Source organism: Macaca fascicularis, chromosome 10, assembly GCF_037993035.2.
Source record: "Macaca fascicularis isolate 582-1 chromosome 10, T2T-MFA8v1.1".
Lineage (NCBI taxonomy): Eukaryota > Metazoa > Chordata > Mammalia > Primates > Cercopithecidae > Macaca > Macaca fascicularis.
Window position 1 is genome coordinate 68,484,245 of NC_088384.1, and position 26,607 is coordinate 68,510,851.

The window sequence follows — 26,607 nt, forward strand, 5'->3', positions numbered from 1 at the left end:
ATGTAAGACAAGTTAACCCCACTCCCATGAGGGACAGAGGAGCTGGGACTTATCCACCCACTCCATCAGCCACTGCTCCCAGGACATTAATTCCAGCATACAGAGATGGGAACAAGGCAGGTGTCAATGGCCAGAGAAAGCCCTGGGGCAAGTGCAGCCAGCTGGGAGCCAGGCTGTGGGCACCACTGTGTTGGGGGCAGGGTATGGGTGGTGTATCAGTAATGCCTGCCATACCCAAGGATCACCAAAATCTGCTTTAGGATGGCATGTCTCTGGCCCCATTACATCAGAAAATAAATGGACTCAAATAGCATATAGCAGGAAGACACAAAAGACTACATACCATTTGCTTCCGTTTCTATGAAGTTCTAGAAGCAGCAAACTAATCTATAATGATAGAAGGCAGAAGGCAGATTCAAGGTTGCCTGGGACGGAGGGTTGGGGGATTTTCAGGGACTTTCTAGTATAATGGGAATGTCCTATAGCTTGACTGCGGTGACAGCAGCAACAGGAAACCTGTTCAGAGGCAGTGGTGAACAATTTTTTTGTATTTCATATGGCTTCAGGGAATGGCATGTATTACTGTGGGTGAGGCTCTTATCGAAGTAGAATTTCACCTCTTACTCTGTTGATGCAAAGACTGTGATAGGTCAAATTACAGGTCTTAATCCATTACACCTGTAGTAGGATTATTCATCCATAACCTTTCCATGGCTTCACTGTAAGTGGAGCAAAATTCGCCACCCTTATGAAGGTGGCTGTGTCCATGGGGTTTGCTTTGGCCGGCGGGATGTTATCGGACGTGATGTAAGCAGAGGCTTGAAATGTCCTTGTGCAGTGGGGCTTTCATGTTTGTGCTTCTGCCATGGCCATGACAAGATCATGCCCTAGGGAGCTGCTGGTCCAGGGAGGATGAGACACGCATGGAGCTGACCTAAATCAGCCAAGCAGGAAATTACCATGTAGACCCATGAGAATAAATTCTGCTCATTTTAATCCTCTGAGTTTTTAAGTGGTTTGTTACTCAGCATTACTGTGGCCCTAACTGACTGTGGTAAGGTCCAAAAAAAGTAATAGCTGGGCTTGCAAACCAGTTCTTATGGGCAAAGTCTTCGGTACTTAGACAAATCTTACTGAAGTTACAGCCTGCAGTCTTTCCACACAGCAGACAAACAGACACATTCAGTGCTAGGGCTTGGCTGAGATGATGACATAACGTTCCCTACCTGAGTCAGGCTCCACACACTCAGTTGCTTTTGTCTACACACTTGCTACTTAAAATGTTTGTGGACCAGCATCAGTGGCATCCCTGAGAGCTTGTTAGAAATGTGGAATCTCAGATCCCACCCAGACCTGCTTAATTGGTGTCCACATTTTAACAGGATGCCCAATGACTCCTCTGCTCATTAAAATGTGGGCTATACTGAACTACAACACAAAGATAGAGAGATTAGATAGAGATAGATGATAGATATAGATATAGATAGTTATAGATGATATAGATATAAATATGATCACCCACATACCTGTTGCATTCTCGCTGGTTTGAAAATAAAAACTATCTCATAATTTGTCTTTAGGTTAAAGTTTACGACACACACGCACACACACACACACACACACGGGAAAAACGTGATTCAAACTAAGAAGAAACATTTAATTTAAACATTTTCAAGTAAAAATGTTTTTTTTTTCTTCACTTGCTTTTTTATTAATAGACTATTCTTTAGAGCAGTTTTAGGTTTATAGAACATTTGAGAAGTACAGAAAGCTCTGAAACACTTCATCTCCTTGCTCCCCTGCTTAGTTTCCCCTATTTTTAATATCTTGCCTCAGTGTGGTACATTTGTTACAACTGATGAGCCCATATTGATACATTATTTTTAATTAAGGTCCACAGTTCACATTAAGGTTCACATTTAGTGAGGTGCATTACATGGGCTTTGCCAAATGCATAATGTCATGTATCCACCACTCCAGTATCATACAGAGCTGCTTTACTGCCCTAAAAATCCTCCGAGTTCTGTCTATTCATCCTTCCCTCCTCCCTAACCTCTGGCAATCACTTATCTTTTCACCGTCTAAAGATTTGTCCTTTCCAGAATGTCATATAGTGGAATCATACAGGATGTGACCTTTTCAGATTGGCTTCTTTCACTTAGCAATATGCATTTAAGGTTTCTCCATGTCTTCTCATATCTTGATAGCTCATTTCTTTTCATTGCTAAATAATATCATATGGCTACAACACAGTTTATCTATTCACCTACCGAAGAACATCTTGGTAATTTCCAGCTTTTGTCAGCTATTTAAAAAGCTGCTATAAACACTTGTGTGCAAAATTTTGTGTGGACAGAAGCTTATGCTATTTTATAGGTTTTTTTAAATATTGAAGTACGTAACAACTGAGCCAATTATTGATATTATTATTATTGTTGTTAACATTTACTGAGCAATAACAATCCTCCAAGCACTGTAGTAAAGTCCTTTAAATCTCATAACATTCTGGGGTAGTTACTAACGTTGTTCTCACCTTAGAAATGAGGAAATTGAGAGGCTGGGTAGCTTGTCCAAAGACACATAGCTAATTACTTTGAACCCAAGAGTTTATGGGTTTTGACATTTCAAAACCATAATTTTTGTTTCACCTGATCCTTCTGGAATAATGTTTGTTGTTGAATTGTTATTACGTATTATGAAATAAAATGTATCTTTAAAGAAAGAGGTTTCCACCCCCTTCGTGAGTATCTCTCTTACAGGTAGGTATTTCTACAATTAGAGGAATCCAATGCAACTGGCCAAGAAGCACATGCAAAGGTGCTCAACATCATTAGTCATTAGGGAAATTTGAATTAAAACTATAATAAAATTCCTCTTCACACCCACTAAAACGGCTAAAATTGGAAAAACTGGCAATGTCAGATGTTGGTGAGGAGATGGAGCAACTGGAACTCTGTGCTCTTTTAATAAGAGTGCAAAATGATGCTGCTTCTGAAGCCAACGGCTTGGTATTGTTACATAATTAAATATGGACTTACCATACAATCTGTTGTTTCCACTCTTAGTTATTTATGCAAGAGAAATATGTATGTCTACGGAAAGACATACAATGAGTGTTCTCAGCAGCATTACTCATTAAAGCAAAACACTGGAGATGATCCAAATCTTTTTTTTTTTTTTTTTGAGACAGGGTCTCACTCTGTCACTCAGGCTGGAGTGCAGTGGCACAATCTGGGCTCACTGCAACCTCTGCCTCCTGGGTTCAAGCAATTCTCCTGCCTCAGACTCCCCGGTTGCCGGGATTACAGATGCGTGCCACCACACCTGGCTAGATTTTTGTATTTTTAGTAAAGACAGGGTTTTACCATGTTGGCCAGGCTGGTCTCGAACTCCTGACCTCAGGCGATCCACCCACCTCAGCCTCCCAAAGTGCTGGGATTACAGGTGTGAGCTGCCACACCCAGCCCCAAATCTTCGGTTCTTCATCTTCTGTTCTTCAACAGGAAATTGTATCAACAAATTGTGGTGTAATCATGGATTAGGATACTACATGGCAATAAACAGGAATGAGCAATTGATTCACTCAACATCAGGGGTGAATCTCAGATATATTATGCTGAGTGAGAAAAGTCAGATTCTCTAACACACTATATGATTCCATTTAAGACAGTCTAAACATGACAAATTACAGAAACAAAAATAAGTGACCAGTAGTTTTCAGGCATTGGGGGTAGACAGTGATTTTATTTGCAAAGGGGCACAGAGTTTTGTTGGGGTTTTTTTAAGCGGAGGTGGTGATGGGACTTTACTCTGTCCTGATTGTGGCAGTGGTTACACAACAGTTTTACATTTGTCAAAACTCAGAACTGCACTTGGAAAGATTTAATTAAATATGTAAAGTATACCTCAATAAACCTGACTTGAAAAGCAAAAAGATGTGTGAGCAGATTTGCATTGCTACTGGTCTGAGCTCTTTCTAAAGCAGAGGTCACAGCCAAATCTAGAATACTGGATTTTTATTTTTTAAATTAGTTTCCATATTAGTACCAATTGCTATTATTGCATTATGATGCATAAATGTTAGCTTTTTAGTTCCTTCTTACATCAGTTAACTCTTGCTACATTATGAAGCAAAATAAACCACCACAAAATTTCAGCAGCATGTAACATTCACTGTTTATTTCTCACAGGTCTGTCGGAAATACAGACCTGGGCTGAGACTGACTAGGCGGCTCTTCTAGGACACACGTGTCACTCATCTATTCTCTGGGACAGCCAGGTGTGTTCTTCCCATGATGATGACAGCAGCATAAGAGCAGCAGCGGAAACACACATGACCTCTTAAGGCCCAGCACTGGCTCACAGCCATTTTGCCCATGCACCAATGGCAAAAGCAAAACTCAAGAGCCAGGCTTAAAGTCAAAGATTTGGGACACACTCTGTGTCCATGATGAAGCCATAACTAGGTGACAGGCAGCAAGGGGAACAAAACTGGGACTGAAAATGCAATCTGCCATAGCTACTGGCGTGTAAAAAGGGAGAGATGTCAAATTTTAAGATCCAGATTTCTGGCTTTTCTTACACTGGAAGGATCTGCACCTTTATCTGGTGACAATTAGCCAGCTTTGAAAATAAAGTTGCTGCTTGCTTCAGGCAGGCAGGGGCTCCCACTCCAACAGCTCCTGGTCATAACTGCCTGACCCCTGGTGACCCCTTTCCAAAAGTCAAGTATACAGAGGAGATGTGCCAGAATTCCCGATATCTTTTCTTCACTACATTCCACCAGAAATCCCACAAGAATTTGGACAATATGCAGTATGCCTTCATATGCATTCATCTAACAAATCTTTACTAAGCACCTATTGTGTGGAAAGCACTGGGCTGGGAATACACACAAAAACAAAAGGCGGCTGGGCACTGTGGCTCACGTGATCCCAACACTTTGGGAGGCTGAGACGGAAGGACCACTTGAACCCAGGAGTTCAAGACCAGTTTGGGCAACATAATGAGGCCCTGTCTATACAGAAAAAATGTGTTTTAATTAGTTGAGTATGGTGTCTCACTCCTGTAGTCCCCACTACTGGAGAGGCTGAAGTGGGAGGATTGCTTGAGCCTGGGCGGTCAAGGTTACAGTGAGCAGTGATGGCCACACTGCACTCCAGCTTGGGCAACAGACCAAGACTCTGTCTTAAAAAAAAAAAAAAGAAGAAGAAGAAGGCAACAACTATTGGCAAAGATGCAGAGAAATTGCACTATTTGTGGGAATGTAAAATGGTGCAGCTGTTATGGGAAACAGTGTAGTACCTCCTTTAAAAATTAAACATAGAATTGCTACGTGATCCGGCAATTCTACTTCTGGGCATATACCCAAAGAACTGAAAGCAGACTCCAATACTTGTACACTCATGTTCATAGCAGCGTTTCTCACAATAGCCAAAAGGTGGAAACAACCCAAGAGTTTATCAACATATGACTTGATAAACAAAATGTGGTCTGTACATACAATGGAATTTTTTAATATATACTTTATGTTCTGGGATACATGTACAGAATGTGCAAGTTTATTACATAGGTATACATGTGCATGGTGGTTTGCTGCACCCATCAACCCGTCAACTACATTAGGTACAATGGATTTTTTCAGCCTTAAAACAGAACGAAATTTTGATACACACTACAACATGAACAAACCTTGAAGACATTACACTAGATGAAATAAGCCATTCACAAAGGACACAACCTCTAAGACTCTACTTATGTGAGGTACCCGGAGTAGTCAAATTCATAGAGATAGAAAGTAGAATGGTGCTTGCCAGGGGACGCAGGGAATAGAGAATGTCGAGTTGTTGTTTAATGGGTACAGAGTTTTAGTCTGGGTAGATGAAAACATTCTGGAGATGGACTGTGGTGGTGGCAGTAGAACAATGTGAATGTACTTAATGCCAATGAATTGTACACTTAAAAATTGTTTCAATGGCATATATATACATATATTTATCACAATAAAAAAGAATATACAAAGAAAAGTAAATATGTTTAAGAAGCAGCTTATAGCTAGCAGAATTGAGAAAAACATATACATAAACGTCTAAGACAGAAGGCAACCAATTATAAGTGCCATGAGAGGAATACATATGGTGGCTCTAAAATATGTTCACAAATTCTTCCAAACTTCTACCTTCAAAAGGTGGAGCCTAATTCCTCTTCCTTAAAGGTAGGCTGTACTTAGTGATTTATTTCTAACAAATAGAGTATGGCAGAAGTGAGGGTATATAACCCCTAAGATTAGGACATAAAAAGTACTGTGGTTTCCTATTTGCTTTTTCTTGAATCACTCACTCTAGGTGAAACCAAAAGCCATGTTTAAGGATGCCCAAGCAGCACCTCCTTGGAGACTTCCATGTGGTGAGGAACTGAGGCCTCCTGCCAACAGTCATGGAGGGAGCCATCTTGGAACACAATCCTCCAGCCCCAGTCAAACCTTCAGATGACTGCGGCCAACATCTCAATTGCTACCTCAATTAAGACCCTAATACAGAGCCACCAAGCTAAGCTTCTCCAAAATGTATGATTCATGGAAACTGTGAGATAATAAGTGTTTGATGTTTAAGCTGATGAGTGTGGGGGTAACTTGTTAGAAGCAATAGATAACAGATACAAAATACACACATTGCCAGAGAGTTCAGGAAGAGGGAGGTGAATCAAAGGATGTTTCTTGGAGGACATTTGTGCTCAGCCTTTAAGGACCTATCAGGACTTGGCTCTCTGATGCATTAAAAGCCCTAGGTGAGACATTGATAGGGAAGTAGGAGGAGCAAGGGAGGCTTTCAGAACAGGTAGAATGATCAGGCAGAGAGAAAGACCTGAAAGTTTGAGTTTAAAGAAAGCCAAGAGGAAAGAAGGATAGAAAGAAGACAAATGGTCAAAACAGTCAAATCTACAGGACAACTGCAAAAGTGAGAATAAAGAGAAAGCCATCACTGAATGCCACACCTTCCAGCAGCAAAATGGAGATGATGGTGAGGAAGAAGTGTCTCTATGCAGACTCCTCAAGGAATTTGGCAGGAATAGGAAGGAAAGAGGCAGAGGAAAGCTTGAGGAGATGGGACAACTAAAAGAAGTTGTTGTTTCTTAGGAGAAAGGACATGTGAACATCTTTATATGCAGAAGGGGAGCGTAAAACAAGAAAGAAATTACAAAAGAAATAGGAAGAAGCTGTAGTGTAGTTAAGAGCTTCACCCTGGCCTTGGTTTAAACCCCAGCAGTGTGACTTTGGACAGGCTGCCTATCCACTTGGTGCCTCTGACGCTGCACCTACAAAGAGAGGACCATATTACCTGTGTCACAGGTTGTTGCTCTAAAGATAAAATAGAATAATCCATAGAAAGTCTCCAACACAGATAAATGCTCAGTAAGGTTAACCCTTCTCATAAAATGGTGCACTAAGGGGAACAAGATGCTGGAGGAGGTGGCAGGGAATAGGAAGGTAGACCTTGAAGGAGTGTGGAGGACTCCTATTCCTGTCTAGAAAGGACAATGAGCAAAGATGTTGAATGATTTTGAGGTGAAGAGAAATATCACCAGCTGATGATCCTGATCTCTCCAGACCTTTCTCTTATCATGTGCCTGCAGGAGTCTTTCAGTCCAACCCAGACGGCTTCACACTCCCCTTTTGAACACTCCTTGAGCTTCCTGACTCTAGGTTTTTTGCATCCTGTCCTCTATCTTTACCCAAACTGTGTCCTTCCTTCAAACCTCAGTTAAATGCCATCAGTCTTTATCAAGCCCTTCCACCACCATGCAGCAGAATCCATAAGAACATAGACCTGGATACACTTCAGACTACGAGGGTCAGACACAAGCTAAACTGGGAACAAATGCAGTCCAAGGCAAGTATACAGCAGCCTCAGAAAACGTTTTAGCAAGACTTTGAGGTCTGCAGGAACATCCAACAAACAGCATCTTTCTTCCCTACTTGAATTTCAAAGAAATCAAGGCAATAAGACCAAAAAAAAAAAAAATGGCAGATGGAAACCAAAATTTTGCCTTTATCCCTGACAGAAGCACTGTTGAAAGAAAAGACTCAACATGAGGGCCCAATGGGCCTGCAACTAAACCCCACAATACAAGGCAGAGTGCCCACCCACCCATCAGTCACCCTCTTTGGGAGGCCTCTGAACATAAGGCTGGTAGTGAAGAGTCCAATCAGGGAAAGTTCCAGACATTGAGGAGTTTAGTTTATACTCCCTAGATTCATCATCCAAAAAGGTCACCCCGTCTGAGTAAGCTTGGAGAGAAACTGGAGGAAAATCCTTTGAGGAAACCAAAAAGCAGAGACAGGTCATCCCCTCTAGTAAATCATAGCTAAAGTGGGGTGGACGTGGGAGGATAAATACAAGGGAACCTTGCCCAGTGATACCTGGGCATTTCCTGATTTTGCCCAAAATTCCTTTTCTGTGCCTTGGTTTCTTCTCCTTTTCTCCCCTCAGCTTTTGCTGGGGCTTTCACAACTCAAGCTGGGGGTTTCCTCAGGGGCCATCACTCCCTCCCACAGCCTCACTCTGCCCTGGCAGAATGGAAACTCCCTCTGTAAAATAAAAACTCCACTTTAATGGCTAGCTCTGTGACCTGTAAACTAAGAGAACATTCAGTGGTGTAGGTGTCAAAACAAGTTAGCTTGAGTTTTATATAATAAACTAGGGAACAATAATATTTTTCCTGGGAGGTCCAGAGTGAGGATCTGTCATAAGCAACTGGTCAGCAGAAACTAGAAGTTTAGGCAGAAAAGAGTCTGTAAATAAAAAACGTGAACACAAGCATTGACACCAACACTGCTGGATAGAATTTCCTGAGGTAACAAAAGTGTTCTGCATCTGTGCTGGCTAAAGCAGTGGCCACTAGCTGTATGTGGCTACTGAGCACTTCACACACGGCTGGTGCAAATGATAAATGGAATTCTTAATTTTATTTAATTATAATTAACTTAAATTTAGTCATATATGATTTCCCATCAGAACTGTAGGAAACAACCCCAACATGGTCATAAATTACTGTAAGGAAGTTACACAGGAATCTGGTGGATGTAGTCTTTAGTCTTTAATCACTTATTACACCAAACACAGAAAAACCCTTTCCTAAAACCCCCAACAACTATTACACATGTGAAACAGAAACCAGCTCCCATTAGTGGGATGTGATCCATCTGAGGGCACTCCCATTTTGGGGCAAGGCAAAAGGCCTAAAGACACACATATATACTTAAAATGGTACTGTTGCACTCATCTTTGAATAGGACACACACATGCATAAGTGGGTGATTACTGAGTAACTTCTGAGTTAAACTGTATAAGGTACAACTGCCTATAAAGCCAACATATTTAACTCTTCCAGCCCTTCCCAAAATGTCCCTAATGCTTAAAAATGTCTTGGTTATGAAATAACTCAAAAATGCTACACAGCAAGCCTCCCTGGAACTTAGTGGCTTAAAACAGTAAGCATTTATTTAGCTCATGAGTTAATGTGTCAGCAATTTAGGCTGGGTTCAGCTGGGTGATTCTTCTTGTCTCCTCTGGGCCCACTTAAATATGGCAGTTATCTGACTTATCATCAGCTGTGGCAATAGTGGTGCTTGGACCATGCGACACTCATTCTCCCCAGGCTAACTGAGGCACACTGTCATCATGAAAGCAGAGATATGAGCAAACAATCTCAACTCCCCAGTGCTCTTCAAGCCTTTGCTTGCACCTATTGGCCAAAGAACATCACATGGGAAATCCTAGTGTCATAGTGAGAGGCCACTAGCAGGCTACACGGCAAAGGGTAGGTGTAAAGAGTTGGGACCAATAATGCAATTAATCGACCACACCCACAGGACAGTGTCAAGCCCTGGAAACCTTTATTTCTTTCAAAAAAAAAAAATCACTGAACTGTACCAAACTCAAGTGCGAATATATTTTTTAAATCCCAGTAACTCATTTGAGACTTTTAAACATGTAGAACAAAGATCATGCCCTCCCTTTCTTCCCAGATGGCATCGCTGCAGGAATCTGGCCCATATAAAAGCAATCCTATTTTAGGACAAAACTAAACAAAGGCCCAAAGACATATGAATAGCTAAAATTGAAAAAGGTTGTTTATCTTGGAATATATCACGGGTATCCTCAACTGGCAAGATTTTTTTTTAATTAAAATGTACGAGGTGTATCTTCCCATAAATTAATGAAACTGATTTTGAACAAACAAAATTGACACACAGATATATTTTCTTTTTTTTCTTCTTGTATTTTTATTTATTTTTAGCTTTTTCTTTTATTATTATTATTATACTTTTAAGTTCTAGGGTACATGTGCACAATGTGCAGGTTTGTTACATATGTATACATGTGCCATCTTGGTGTGCTGCACCTGTGAACTGTCATTTACATTAGGTACATCTCCTAATGCTATCCCTTCCCCCTCCTCCCACCCCACAACAGGTCCCGGGACACAGATACATTTTCTAAGTGATGCACTTTTCCAATGATTACTCAAAACATTTTTTAGAATATAACCATATAATTGATTTTATAATTGCTGTCAGAAATAAAGGCACATTCTTTTACTGTCCCAGAACATTCAGGATGCTTTCAATTACAAGTGCCAAAAGCAGCCACAACTCAAATGGTTCAAGCAGTTAAGGGAATTATTCTTTCCCATAAAAGAGGTCCTGAGGTAGGGCTAGAGTGGCTGACCTTCTGGTATGACAAGTATTGAGGGGTTTCCCAGGACACAGGATCAACGCTAAAACTGGCAAAATCCCAATGGACTGATCCCTTCAATGGATGACAGGACCCTGTATGGCTGAAAGACTCTAAAGTTCCTAGCTCTCAGCTGTGACAGGACAGAGAACAGACATGTCCCACCTGCAGCCATCCCCATCCCCTTATTGTTACCAGATCTTATCAAAGCTGACTTCAAGAGGACAAAAGGCCAAAAGACTTCTCTTCATCTGACCGCTGATGCCCTCCTTTTGGTTTTATAGTTCCAACCTGACAGCTACTCTGGGCTACAAAGAGCCCCTTCTTGACAGATGACTGCCGGCTGCGGGCTAGATCAGACTGGTCTCCGGAGATCACACAGATCATGAACTTGTGCCCTGTGTTTCACCTTTTTGCATTTATGGCCTAATTATAATACATCTAAATGTTAAATCTTCACCCCAAAGTGAACATAGGTCGTCCACTTTCAGATATTCCTCATACGTAAGCCCAGTAGCATGTGTCTAACAAGTTTCCTCCACTAATTTTCATAGCCTTCTCCTGTATGCTACAGAATACGTATATCCTACCTCTCCACCTAGCATAAATACCTACCTTTTCTCCTTAAAAGTATGCTTTATGGCCTCAGGTAGAGGCCTGCTTCCTGCCTGCAAGTTGTAACCTCTTAGAAGTAAAGTTATATTTTGTTTATTTTGATTCTTTTCAGTCAACACATGCAAACAGGAATGAGTTGGCTACTTCAGGGTTGGTTCCTTGCGCATCTCAGAGAGTCTTCAAAAACCCCAGATCCGTCCTTCCTTCTTGCGGCATGTCATCCAAAGCCAGTGTCTGTCAGAAAGGCAAGGCAGCAGCAGTACTTTTGGGAAACATCCAGAATAACATTAAAAAAATCCTTTTTCCCCACACATTTCTCTTTATCCAGAGGGCCTGTTTTCCACAAGTTCTTCAGTGATTTCTCCTCGGTCTCATTGGTTAGGATTGACTTTCATGACTCTTAGCAGGATTGGCCATGGTTCGTCAAGGGTCAACTTGAAAGCTGAACCCTGCCAGCTTTTCCTGAATCTCCTGACTATGGTGGAGGAGTGTAGATCCTGGAACCAAACTGAGATGAAAGGGAGGAAAAGAGATAAATCAACAGTAAATGCCGCACATCCTCTGTCTGGTAAATGTGCATTACTGATTGTATCCATTCTAGATTCAACCAGAGAGATGGAAGCATTAAGAATGACATAGAGGCCGGGCACGGTGGCTCAAGCCTGTAATCCCAGCACTTTGGGAGGCCAAGACGGGGGGATCACGAGGTCAGGAAATCGAGATCATCCTGGCTAACCCAGTGAAACCCCGTCTCTACTAAAAAAACACAAAAAACTAGCTGGGCGAGGTGGCGGGCGCCTGTAGTCCCAGCTACTCGGGAGGCTGAGGCAGGAGAATAGCGTAAACCCGGGAGGCGGAGCTTGCAGTGAGCTGAGATCCGGCCACTGCACTCCAGTCTGGGCGATAGAGCGAGACTCCGTCTCAAAAAAAAAAATGACATAGAATATAGAATTTGCTATAGGGATTTGAGCTTCTACATTTGCGGGGAGGAGCGAGTTGAACACTTAGGGACAGCTGTTGCTTCCGTGTCTGGTGGGGGGCCTGACAGTGGTAGCACAGCCTGGCCCTGAAGTGGAAGACAGCCGAAGGTGGAGTACTGGGAGCTGAATCTGCCACAGGCACGCGGGCCGCCAGGGAGTTCGGAAAGTTAGAGGGGCTCCACGCCCACAAGGTGAGACAGCAGACTGGGACAATTCCCTGCGCTGCGACAGTACCTAACCTCGGGCACCCACCTTTCAAGCCTACGAGACGACAACGCTGCATCACTTCCGCCTCACAAAGCACGCATCAGGTCACGTGGCCTGTGCTAACCCCGGAAACCTACAGGCAAGGGAATTCTGGGAAACGTAGTTCCGGCTTAGCTAGGTGGCCTTAGTACAAAGCCACATTACCACGCTAAGTGTGGCGTTGATTTTTAGAAACAACCGCGTCATGCTAAGTCTAGGGAATACAGTGGCTGAATGGGGTGAGCACTGACCTTTAGCTATTCTGGAGGAATACGTCACTTTCACTTATTTTCTTTCATGTTTTCCCACCCAGTGCTATGGACTCTGATCGCCCCACCAGAGCAAATCCAGGACAACTCGTCAAGCCTTTCAATCACTCCCACTAACCTGTAGTGTGGACACATTACTGTGAGGCCTACTAAGGATGTACTGCTGATGACCTTTTGAAGGACAGTCAGATGCAGTTAATCCTAAGAGCTTGGTTAGCCCCCTACATCTTACTGAACACAGTAAATCAAAAGCTCTGTGCCCATGAGACAAATACGATAAATTTCCTCTGCAGTTTTGAAATATTTATCAATGCTAAACAAGGTAGGGGGATGTGGGGAGCATGAAAACAAAAAGACAAGGTCTGACAGACACATGAAAGAGATGTCTGTTTCAGAGGCTTAGTTCAAGTGGCTACTGTATTTAGGCTATTTAATTTAAAAGTGGTTACTATATTTATGTACACATCAGAGAAGTCCAACTTTTTAAGGTAAAGATCAGTTTGCAAAGATCTTGTCAAATTATTAGTTTTAAAATGAGGACCCTTACAACAACACAGGTGCTCGAAAATATTTTGCTAATGAAAGAAGCTGAACACAAAAGATTACACCGTGTACAATTTCATTTATATGAAGTTCTAAAACAGGCAAAACTAATCTATGGTGGGAAAAAATCAGAATAGTGTTCACCTTGGGGTTTGGGGGTAGACTTAACTGGGAAGGGGCCTAAGGACACCTTCAGGGATAATGATTGTACGCATTTGTCAAAATTCACCATAGAGGTGAAGAGTACTGATGCCTGCCACTTATTTGAAAAGCATCAAAAAATAAGATGGATCGATGGATGTATACAAGCGTAGATAGACATATACAAAAAACAAATACAGCAGAATATTAATTGCAGAATCTATGTGGTGAGTATATAGTTCAGCCCAGGATTGAGTCATAGATAGATGGATGTTACAGACAGATAGTTATAGATAGATAATGAAATACTGATTGGGGAAGAGACAGTAAAGAAGTCATGGGAAAAGGATACAAAAAAAGAGAGAAAAGTGGCTGGGTGCAGTGGCTCATGCTTGTAATCCCAGCACTTTGGGAGCCCAAGGCAGGCAGATCACAAGCTCAGGAGATCGATGCCATCCTGGCTAACATGGTGAAATCCCGTCTCTACTTAAAAAAAAAAAAAAAAAAAAACACACACACAAAAAAAATTAGCCGGGCGTGGTGGCAGGTGCCGGTGGTCCCAGCTACTCGGGAGGCTGAGGCAGGAGAATGGTGTGAACCCGGGAGGCAGAGCTTGCAGTGAGCTGAGATCATGCCACTGCACTCCAGCCTGGGCAACAGAGTGAGACTCTGTCTCAAAAGAAAAAAAAAGAGAGAAAAGTTACTGGCAATTAATAGGAAGATATCGACAGACGGTCCAGACATTCAGAATATTTAATGTGATTCACTCTAATCTTTAAATTATATGATATACAATCAACCTGTTGAGCTCCGTTTCTCTCATAGTTACCAGGTGCTTGCTATGTGACTACCCTAAGCCAAACACTTTTGCAAGCATTGTCCACAGCAGACTAAGAATCCTCCTCTACTTATTCTACTCTTAATAGCCCTATATTTGTCCATTATAACATAATGTGCTGCATAACAGACCACCACTCAGTGGCTCACAATAATAAACAATTATTTCTTGCTTACATGTTTTCAGAGTGGCTAGTAGTTGGCCCATGTAGGCTGGGCTCAGCTGGTCCATCCTCCTTGGACCCACAGACTCCCTGGGGCATGTTCTTCTCATGGTGATGACTGCGACACAAGAGGGCAAGACATCCTACACAAGCACATTTCAAGACTTTGCTCACATCTTCTCTGCTAAAATTCCATTATCCAAAGCAAGGAACACAACTGATCCAAATAAGCACATGCCTCCATATATCCAGATCTAAAAATGGAGGGTTCGCCTCAAGCTCCTTATTTATCTCTGCAAGATATTCTGGGGCTGTCAGCTAGTGACATGAGCTGGAATTCTCTTCCTGAAACTACTGTCTTCTTGGATGGGCTCTCCACATCTTCCACCGTGAAGTAGAAACAATTCTTGTGTGTGTACGTAGACCAATTCAAGTGGACTATTTTGTTTTCCCTCTGAAAGAGGCTGAAAGCTTCCCCCAAGGTAGAATCCCAAGGGAACAATTACAAACATCTGGCCAAGAGAAGGAATACAGACCACTTATTTTTCTGCTTTAGGAGAAATCAATTAGAGTTTCCATTTCCTCCGTTAAATGTCACCTTTTTACAACATCCTGGAGGGAGAGTTGGCAGCCCTGTCATTAGGGGGGAAAATTCTTTCAGGGAAAGGCTCATTGTCTGAAAAGATACAGAAGTGTCCAGAGATGAGAGAACGCTCTCAGGCTGTCTGAGTTTCCCAGAGCTCTCAGTTTCTATTTTGAGCTGAACATTTGGCTTCCCTGGTATCTTCGAGTGAGCTTTTTCAGCTCAGCCTCCCTGCATCACTTTTCTACCATTTGCAAAAAAAAGGATAATAAGACTTGCTGCTGGGTAATGCATATAAAATGCTCTAAGAAGCTCGGAGGAAAGGTAGGCTTCTCAAGGGGAAAGCTGTCAGCATGTTTTATCCTGATCTCCAGATAGTTTCAGTGTCTGGTACCGCTCATTAGAGCATCTGGTCCTTTCTCAGAGAAGTTAGACGAAAGCCAAAATAAATGGAGCAGAGAGGATCCCTTCTCCTGCCTCTGCTGCAAAGGAGATATGTCAAGTTGAGTGATGAACAATTACTCTTCTTTACTTGCTAACACTTTGTACCATATTTTCAAATTAAGGAGCACATTGTTGGTGCACCCAAAAGGTTAAACACTCCCACTTCTTTGCTGTAGTCACTAACTGGTGCTTTATCACAATTTCTGTGGAGGGAACATCTTGTCTGCAGAATCCTTCCTCCACAGAGCTGGATGAGACTTTGAGAGCATCTCAAGCTTCTAAAGTTAGATCATAAATCACCTTTCTGCTTGTAAGGAGGTATTGCACCTAAAAAGACCCTGTCTGTTATTAATAATTGTCTGCAACTTATTTTGAACTGCATCAGAAAATAAGATGGATTGATGCATTTTTAAAATTTCTTTTTAAAAATTATTTGGAAAATCTTTCCCTTTTCAATTATAATGGGACTTATTTTCTCTTTCTCTCGGTATTTTACTTATCTATAGAACAAGAACTTCTGCCCTTTTCAAAATATTGGGAGGCAAGGAGGTGGGCATGTGGAATTTTCATAATGCTGCCAGTGGGAGTGCCACACGGTTCCACTTTGGAAAACAGTTTTTAGTGTCTAAAATTTCTAAGCATCTTTTATGAATATATCTGTGTAAGTGGAGCCTCTGGGTTCTAAAGGATAGTTCTAGGAATATGCCTAACAGAAATACCTGCATATTTTCACAAAAGACACATAGCAGAATGTTTTAATCAGTCAAATCTAGAAATTAGACCCGGTTTCTAGATGTATTCACAGAGCACTCCACTCTACTGTTGATGCAGTTTACCCATCAACAGTAGAATGGCAATTGTATTCACAGAGTGAAATACTATACAGGAATGAGAATTAACAGTTCACATCTACACACAACATGGGTGAACCTCACCATCATCATTTTGAGCAAAAGAAGTCAGACACAAAAAGAACCCATACAGCTTGTAGGGGCTGGTAATGCCCCGTTGTTGACCCGGGTTCTGGTTACACAAGTGTCCTCCATTTGTGAAAATGTGCTGAGTTGTCTGCTCTTGTTGAGCGCTCTCCTCTGTGTACATCTTTTGCTTCAACAAGAAGTTAACACAATATGCCTATGGAAAAATTGCCCCAAAAGCCAAAATAGAAAGTATTTGGGAAAAACTTCCATCTAATTTTTCATCCTTTCACTCCTCACTCCTCCCCTGGAAAGGGCAGGGCTGTAGCTGACTGGTGATGAGGTGGGAGAAGGAGCCATACTCACACACAGCCTAGTGGCCCCTTTTCTCCCTGTTCCTGAGCCCTTCCCTGATCCCTCTGTCTTGACTGCCATAATCTGGAAGGTGAGAAGCAACAGCTTTCCTTTTGTCTGGCCAGGCCAGTGGACCTGCTCTGGAGACCCAGGCTCTTCTCCCAAGGAGCACCCCAAGTCTGTCCTTATGGGAAGAAGCAGGAGCCCCGTCTGGCTGTACCCCAAGCTGCATTCTCTGGACCAATGCTGTCAGCAATAGAGGTATGATTTTGATGTTAAACTCCCATCGCTTGTATCTATTTCTCAACTGATTCTAAAGATGGAAGGCAAAGAAGTACAATTAATTGTCACCCCTTAAACCTCAAAAACTTCTTGTTTAGCAGTTAAGGAATGCAGGCAAGAGTAAATGTATTGCTTTTATTTTATGGAACATTAAGACCAAAGGTTGTGAGCTCCTACAGCTGGGGATTTAGGGGGATGATGACTGTCTCCTTGGAACAAGACCAACTGAATAAATAGAAAAGCAAAATTAATTAATCTCCTTTCTATAATATTTCCCTGTACTAACTAATGAAGCTGTTTTTATTTATCTGTTTTAATTTGTATTTGTATAAATTTATGGGATACAAGTGTAATTTTGTTACATGCATGGACTGCATAGTGGTGAAGTCAGGGTTGTCAGTGTACCCATCACTTAAGTATCATACGTTGTACCCACCAAGTAATCTCTAATGTTATGGGTGCCCCCTTAGATGGGGATTTAGAGTGATTTGATGTAATGTCAGAGGTTATCTCTGTGCTGAATTAGACATCACAGTCAACAATTGCTATCGAAGGGGAAAATAGAGCAAATCCTTCTATGAAGAAATAAAATCCAGCTCTTCTCCCTCTCTTCAATTTGGGCCTAGACATGTGACTTGCATTTTTTTTTCATGTAGCAAACAAGCCAAATAGCAGCTTGAAAAATGCTTTCTACTTGGACATACCCTTTTGCTATAGGGAACCCTTCCACCGTCATGTGAAGAAGCCTGGTCTAGCCTGCTGGAGGATGAGAGATCGCATGGAGTGAGGCCACAACCATTCCAGCCAAATCCCCAGTAATAGAATTAAGATCATCCAAGACCATGGCATCCCACCTGAGAAGTTCAGATGAGGAGGGCCACTTGAACAGCCCACAGAATCTTAAAAAGTAAAAAATGAGTGTTACCACTACACATCTATTAGAATGGCAGAAATCTAAGACACTGACAACAACAAATGCTGGTGAGGATGTGGAGCAACAGGAACTCTCACTTACTGAAGACGGAAATGCAAAATAGTGCAGCTACTTTGGAAAACAGTTTGGCTGTTTCTTACAACACTAAATATACTATTATTATAAGATCTAGAAATTTTTCTCCTGAGCACTTACCCAAAAGAGTTGAAAACTTATGTACACACAAAAACCTGCATGTGGATATTTATAGCAGCTTTTGATATGGTTTAGTTCTGTGTCCCCACAGAAATCTCATCTTGTAGCTCCCATAATTCCCACATGGAGGGACCTGGTGGGAGACGATTGAATCATGGGGGTGGGTCTTTCCCGTGCTGTTCTTGTGATAGTGAGTGGGTCTCACGAGATCTGATGGTTTTAAAGGACAGGAATTTCTCTGCACAAGCTCTTTTATTTTGCCTGCTGCCATCCACATAAGATGTGACTTGCTCCTCCTTGCCTTCTACCACGATTGTGAGGCCTCCCCAACCATGTGGAACTGTAAATCCAATTAAATCTCTTTATTTTGTAAATTGCCCAGTCTTGGATATGTCTTTATCAGCAGCATAAATATGGACTAACACAGTAAATTGGTACCAGTAGAGCGGGGTGTTGCTGAAAATATCCTCAAAAATGTGGAAGTAACTTTGGAACTGGGTAACAGGCAGAGGTTGGAACAGTTTGGAGGGCTCAGAAGAAGACAGGAAAATGTGGGAAAGTTTGGAACTTCCTAGTGACCTGTTGAATGGCTTTGCCCAAACTGCTGATAGTGATATGAACAATAAGGACCAGGCTGAGGTGGTCCCAGATGGAGATGAGGAACTTCTTGGGAACTGGAGTAAAGGTGATTCTTGTTATGTTTTAGAAAAAGAGACTGGCAGCATTTTGCCCCTGCCCTAGAGATTTGTGGAACTTTGAACTTGAGAGAGATGATTTAGGGTATCTGGCAGAGGAAATTTCAAAGCATTCACGAGGTGACTTGTGTGCTGTTAAAGGCACTCAGTTTCAAAAGGGAAACAGCATAAAAGTTTGAGAAATTTGCAGTCTGGCAATGCAATAGAAAATAAAATTCCATTTTCTAAGGAAAAATTCAAGCCAGCTCCAGAAATTTGCCTAATAACGAGGAGCCAAATGTTAATCCCCAAGACAATGGGGAAAATGTCTCCAGGGCATGTCAGAGGTCTTCACAGCAGCTTCTTCCAGCAAAGGCCCAGAGGCCTAGGAGGAAAAAATGGTTTCCTGGGCTAGGCCCAGGGTTCCCATTCTGTGTGCAGCCTAAGGACTTGGTGCCCTGCCTCTCAGCCACTCCAGCCATGGCTTCAGAGGGTGCAAGCCCCAAGCCTTGGCAGCTTCCACATGGTGTTGAACCTGTGAGTGTAGAGAAGTCAAGAATTGAGGTTTGGGAACCTCCACCTAGGTTTCAGAAGATGTATGGAAATGCCTGGATGTCCAGTCAGGAGTCTGCTACAGGGTGGGGCACCCATGGAAAACCTCTGCTAGGGCAGTGCGGAAGGGAAATGTAGGGTGGCGGCTCCCACACAGAGTCTCCACTGGGGAACTGCCTAGTGGAACTGTGAGAAGAGGGCCACCGTCCTCCAGATTCCGGAATGGTAGATCCACCAACAGCTTGCACCATGCACCTGGAAAAGATGCAGACACTCAGCACCAGCCCATAAAAGCAACCAGAAGGGAGGCTGTACCCTGCAAAGCCACAGGGGCAAAGCTACCCAAAACCATGGAAATTCACCTCTTACCTCAGCATGACCTGGATGTGAGACATGGAGTCAAAGGAGATCATTTTGGAACTTTAAGATTTGACTGCCCTGTTGGATTTTGGACTTGCATGGGGCCTGTAGCCCCTTTGTTTTGGCCAATTTCTCCCATTTGGAATGGCTGTATTTACCTAATGCCTGTACCCCCATTGTATCTAGGAAGTAACTAACTTGGTTTTGATTTTACGGGTTCATAGGCAGAAGGGACTTGCCTTGTCTCAGGTGAGACGTTGAACTGTGGACTTTTGAGTTAATGATGAAATGAGTTGAGACTTTGGGGGACTGTTGGGAAGGCATGATTGGTTTTGAAATGTGAAGATATGAGATTTGGGAGGGGTCGGGGTGGAATGATATGGTTTGACTCTGTTTCCCCACCCAAATCTCATCTAGTTCACATGTGGGAGGTACCCAGTAGGAGATTATTGAGTCATGGGGATGGGTCTTTCCCATGCTGTTCTCGTGATAGTGAATGAGTCTCATGAGATCTGATGGTTTTAAAAACCATCAGTTTGTGCAGTTTCTCTGCACAAACTCTTTTATTTTGCCTGCCACCATTCATGTAACATGTGACTTGCTCCTCCTGCCTTCCGCCATGATTGTGAGGCCTCTCCAGCCATGTGGAACTGTAAGTCCGGTTAAACCTCTTTCTTTTGTAAATTGCCCAGTCTTGGGTATGTCTTTCTTTATCAGCAACATGAAATATGGACTAATACAGCTTTATTCATAATTGCCAAACCTGGAAGCAACCAAGATGTCCTTCAGTAGGTGGATAAATCATGGTACATTCAGATAATGGAATATTCAATGCTTAAAAAAAAATGAGCTGTCAAGCTATGGAAGAACCTTAACTGCATATTACTAAGTGAAAGAAACCAGTCTGAAAAGGCTACATACTGTAGGATTCCAAATATATGATATTCTGTAAGAGACAAAATTGGGGGACAAATAAAATCATCAGTGGTTATCAGGGGTTAGATAGAGGGAAGGATGAACAGGCAGAGCAGAGGAATTTTAGGGCAGTGAACCAATCTACATGATACTATAATGGTGAATACAAGTCATTGTACATTTGCCCCAACCACATAGAATATAGGACACCAAGAGTGAGCCCTATGGTAAACTGTAGATTTTGGTTGATCTTGGTGTATCAACGTAGGTTTATCAATCGTAACAAATGTATGACTTTGGTGTTGGATGTTAGTCAGGGAGGCTGCATATGTGTTGGGGTAGAGGACGTGTAAGAGCTCTTTTTACTTTCTGCACTATTTTTCCATGAACTTAAAACTTCTCTAAAAATAAAGTCTATTTTTAAAAATGTATGTCATTCTAAGCTACTGACTTTTGGAGTGGCTCATTACATAGCAGAAGCTAACTGATACACTGGGTCAAACCTTGGGTGGGGAGGAGAATCAAAGGGAAATTGAGTCTCTGTCACTTCAGAATTCAGATACACAAATGAGAAAACATGCAATAAAATGACCATGATGGAATTCAGGAATAAGTTATATCCACACCTATAGTTTGGCTTATTAGTTAAAACCAGACAACAAGCCGAGTCTAATAATTTTACAAGGACACACTTCACCAGCCCCATTGCATGCTGTTTTAATTCCTTCCTGATTGTTAGGGAAATGAATTACTTCCACTGAGGCTTGGCAACAAAATTCATATTTCTAGAAGCTTCAAAAATGGATTACAATAGAGTAAATGCAATTCCTAGGTTTACTTTTAAAGAGGCAGAGGGGATGAGATGTTTCAGCCTGAGCAGCTCAGCAGGTCCTTGTCCTGCTCCCACCACCTGATCAGTACAGTCCCATGCCATCTGCACCAAAGAGGGGAGAAAAGGTAATACTGAAAGGGTGGATTATCCAGAATCATTTATTTGGTTCTTTGGAATGAGTGAGCTCACCACCGCTCTACTGCCTCCCCTCCACCCACCTTGCTCTCTGTCTTCTTCTCACACACCAGTGAGCACAAATTGGGCCCAGTCTCTTATTAAAAGACCCTGACACTGATAACAAGGATTTCTCTGGATGTCAGGGATCATGTGCTGAGATAATTGCCGTGGAAGGTAAGACAAGAAAAATTTCCTGTAGATGAAAAACTGAAGTTGGGGATTCTGAGATCAGATCCAGCCCCAGCAAGTTGGGTCCTGATGGGCGTGCAGGCTAAAATCCTTATCGAACTCTGCAGCAGACTCTGGGAGTCAGAGATGAGGGGGCACAGAGCACATCTTATCAGCACAATGTCCTGAATTGTTAAGAATTCCATCAAGGCCATTAATTAGCTACTAACCATATGCCTCTTGTCTTTGAATGTGCTTCCTAATCCAACATGAAAATGACAACTAAATTCCAGACTGATCCTGAAGCTGAACTGCTATACCTGATTCACTTTATTCGTAGTCTCCTTCCTATTCATAGGACAACCCAGGGAGATGAAGCGATTTACCCTGGACCAGTGGTGGGACAGCTCTGCCCACCATGCGCTCACACCCTGCAGAGAGGACAGGAACAATTGGAGAAGCTGTGTCTATACATTTTCAGACATTTCTCTGGTTTCAATGAAACAATATTTCAAGGGGTAGACTTCCCCAAATTCTCCACTTGTGACTATATGGGTCAACAAATGGGAGGCATTAGGCTGAAATTAAGTGTGCTTTTTTAATAGTAAAAATAGTGATAGAGGAATAGAAAGGTGTGTTACTATTTTGCCCCACACCCAAAGTCACACCATGATATTGAAACATTTTTTTAATTGCATTGTTTCTCTTACCAACATCAATAACATGCTGACAAAGTAGCTGCTGGCAAGAACACAAAGCAGCTTGAACTACAGTGCTGGTGGGAGTGCAAAATGGCTCAGGTCATTTTTCAGCACCTATATTAGAAGTCAGCACCTACATTAAGAAATTGGCTACAGCTCAGACACAGAAGTGTTTGTGCCAATTATCAGTGGGAATGGTGACAGAAGGCTGCACCCAGGTGCTCACGTGCCTTGGCTCAAGGGATGAAAAGTCACCTGTAAAGATGGCCATGCCTGTGGAACCTTACTGCTGGAAGCTCTGGATTGCATTCTACCACCAACTTGTCCAACTAACAAACCCTTGAGTCTGCCCCTCAAGAATGTCCACAGTATTGGTGGTATCGATACTGCCCCTGTGGGCCAAATGGAGACTGGTGCTCTCAAGCCTAGAATGGGTACCGCACCTTTGCTCAAGTCAACATCACAACTGAAGTCTGCTGAAATGCACCATTAAGCTTTGAGTGGAGCTCTTCCTGGGGACAACGTGGGCTTCAATGTCAACAACATGTCTGTCAAAGATGCTTATTGTGGCAACCTGGTTGGTGACAGCAAAAAGGACCCATCAATGGAAGCAGCTGGCTTTACCGCTCAGGTGATTATCCTGAACCATCAAGGCCAAATCAATACTGGTTGTGCCTCTGTGCTGGATTGTCACATGGCTCATATTGCTTGCAAGTTTGCTGAGCTGATGGAGAAGGTTGGTCACCATTCTGGTGGGAAGGTGGAAGATGAACCCAGATTCTTCAAATCGGGTGATACTGCCATCGTTGATATGGTTCTGTGTGTAGAAAGCTTCTCTGACCATCTTCCGGGTCCCTTTGCTGTTGATAATGTGATACAGACAGTTGCTGTGGACGTCATTAAAGCAGTGGACAAGAAGCCTGCAGGAGCTGGCTAGGCCACCAAGTCTGCCCAGAAATCTCAGAAGGCCAAATGAATATTAGCCCTAATACATGCCACCCAAGTCTTAATCAGTGGTGGAAACAGTCTTAGAACTGTTTGTTTCAATTCGACATTTAAGTTAACAGTACAAGACTGGTGAACAATAAATGCATCATAAAACCTCCAGAAGGAAAGGAGAATGTTTTGTGGACCATTTGTTTTTGTGTGTGTGACAGTTTTTTGAAGTTATTAGTTTTTAACATCAGTTCTTATTAATCAGAATCAATTTGACCAAACGTCTGTCACAGGATTTTGAGACCCGTGAAAACAGTGTGGAATGAGGACAAAAAAGTCCAGGGTGACAAAATTAACCTAAAATTACATTTTGCATGTAGGAGGGAACAACGTTTTTTAATGATTGTTTTCATTCATTGGGTGAAAGCAGAAGCATTGAGTTAGATTTAAGTGATCACTCCTAAATCACTGTCAGACCCCAGAGAGCCAAGTGAGCTCCCCCAGGAACCAGTTGGACATCAGGGGACAGTGGGCATTGTTGCCTGCCTGGCACCTCCTCCACTTTTTGCCACAGTGTCTATCTTCTCCTTTGGGGTGCTCCCTTGTCGCCACCCCATGTGGTCCTATCAATCAAGTTTCTGCCCACTTACCCACCGAAGCCCTGGGAACATGTCCCAAGTCAGGCCAGTGCTCCCCAAGAAATCTGAATCTTGAGCCAAATGACACAAAGAACAACAATAACAAAGTCAGCAAAAATAAAATGGTTCCCATGGTAGTCCCCTCAAATGACTGTCCATCAATCCCTGCTTCAGAGACTGCCCCCCACCCCTAGAGCTGCCCTGTTCCTGATGCTTTTGAGGTCTCATTGCAAAGCTCCTCCACCAAGCCTGTGAACTTTCTGACGCCCTTCTCATGGGTGGCTGTTCTGTTTAAGTTGGCTACAGTCTGTTTCTGTTGTTTGCCACCAAAGATCACTCGCTGGCATGCCAGTGCTGTAGTTGAGAGAGCCTTGCTTTTTTCCTATTGGGGTATGTTTTGGTTAATTCTTGCTAACCAGATCATGGGGTATGGTAGATCATTATCATAATGGCCCCTTATGAGTCCATGCCCCTTTACGATGTGGCATTGCTCTCCCTCCCATCAAGACTTCACCCTTGGAGTTTATTTCTGTACCTCCCTGCATATGAGCTGGCTTTGTCTATTATTTTAACCAATAAAATATCGTGGAAGTGATGTGTGTGGTTTCATGAGTCTAGGCCTTAAGAGACCTTGTTGCAGCTTCCATCTTCAACTTCTTGGAACCCTGAGACCGCCATGCTGTGAGGAAGCCCATGCTGGCCTCCCGGACGATTAGAGGCCATTTAGAGAACTGAGGTGTCCTGCAAACAGCCAGATGTGTGAGTGAGGGCATCTTGGACTCTTCAGCCCAGCTTAATCATAAGATGGTAACAGTCATGTGTGTGTACCCAGATGAGACCAGCAGAGAAACTACCAAGATTGCCAACCCACAGAAATGTGAGAAATAATTAATGGTGTATTTTAAGCCACTAAATTAGCCAATCAATTGATGAGGAAAGAAATGGAGCACAGGACACAGCAGCTATGAAACACTAGTAGCAGTGGCAGCAGTGGCGGCAGCATCATGTGCAGGGCTAGGGTGTGTATATGCATGTGTGCAGGGCAAACTGGAGTGGAAATGGACTCCAGCTGCAAGAAACAGTCAATATGTTAATGGTGGAGGATGTCCAGGTTCTTGGCATCTTCAACAAAGAATTGGACACAACGCACAAACAAAGAAAGGAAGGAATGAAGGGTTTTATTAAAAATGAAAGTACACTCCACAGTGTGGGAGCAGGCCTGAGCGCAGGGGCTCAAAGGCCCTGTTACAGATCTTTTGTGAGTTTAAATACCCTCTACTTGGGGCACACCCTATGTAAATGAAGAGGATGAAGTAAAGTTACAAAGTCATATACGGCGTACGCCCTTTGGTTATTTCTGTGGTTTACAATAACTAACGTAACTATAATTGTGATTGGTAACATATACTTAGACATTAGAATTTTAGAAATCCTATAAAATTTCAGAATATATATTAGTATTATTCACAAAAATGTAACCTAAAGAAGATTGAGCATCATTTTGGCAGTCCCAGGTACCTAAACATGTCAAATAATCCTGTTTACCTCTCTTTTCTGGACATTTCAGGGGCCTTCTGAAGTATTTGAAAAGTCAGGTGCCGGGGAAGACAATTTTGAAACTGAAGTTTGATTTTGAGAATTCCAGATGACCACAAGTTATTTTTTTTTTGCCAAAATCATGACTCAGAAATTTTAAAGAAGCAAAAACCTTATGACCCTTTTGAATTTAGTCAACATATTCTCACAGAGAACCTCTTCTGCAAATTTAATTTTCACTATTTTTCCACAACTTTTTTGAACCTTAAGCTTTATCTAACTTAAAACAATCCTTTAAGCCTCAGCAAAAATTTACATTCCCATGCCTTCATATAACCTTTTACTAAAAAAAAAAAAAAAAAAAACAAAAAACACACACACACACACACATACACACACACACTTTACTGTTCTTACACACCTTATAGACAATAAATTACAGAACAGAACTTCCTGAAGTTGACAATCATGCAGTAGTTAAGTAAAAAGAGGTCCCTAATCTTAGGAAATACACATTAAGGTATTTAGAGGTGAGTAACCATTAGATATGTAAATTACTCTCAAGTATGAAGGTAATTTATCATTGAATGGGTTCAGGAAAAAATGTATATATGCAAAGGGGGTGGAAAGAAATAACAAATGGAGGAAAATGTTAGCAACAGGTAAATCTGAATAAAGTACATGGGATATATTTTGTACTATTCTTGAAACTTTTCTGCAAGTTCGAAATTGTTTTCAAATGAAAAGCTTTAAAGTAAACTTTTAAGTCATTTATCATAGTAGTTTGTAATCCTACATTCCTAGATATCCAGAGATTTTTCTCCTTATTTTTAATTTCTTCCATATTGTTGACCCCAAAATGCCAAAATCCAGTCTGT

General features: G+C 42.2%; 1 long non-coding RNA gene and 1 pseudogene across 1 annotated transcript; one reads left to right on the forward strand and one right to left on the reverse strand.

Annotated features, from left to right (window-relative positions):
- Window positions 1–10,260: 10,260 nt before the first annotated feature.
- On the reverse strand, window positions 10,261–12,635 carry LOC135965596 (uncharacterized). The gene is made up of 2 exons (XR_010578553.2): window positions 12,584–12,635; window positions 10,261–11,859 (listed from the first exon to the last, which is right to left on the reverse strand). It is a non-coding gene; the product is annotated as an uncharacterized lncRNA (long non-coding RNA).
- A 2,156-nt stretch (window positions 12,636–14,791) lies between these two features.
- Window positions 14,792–23,595, forward strand: LOC123567288 (putative elongation factor 1-alpha-like 3; annotated as a pseudogene).
- The last annotated feature ends 3,012 nt before the right edge of the window (window positions 23,596–26,607 follow it).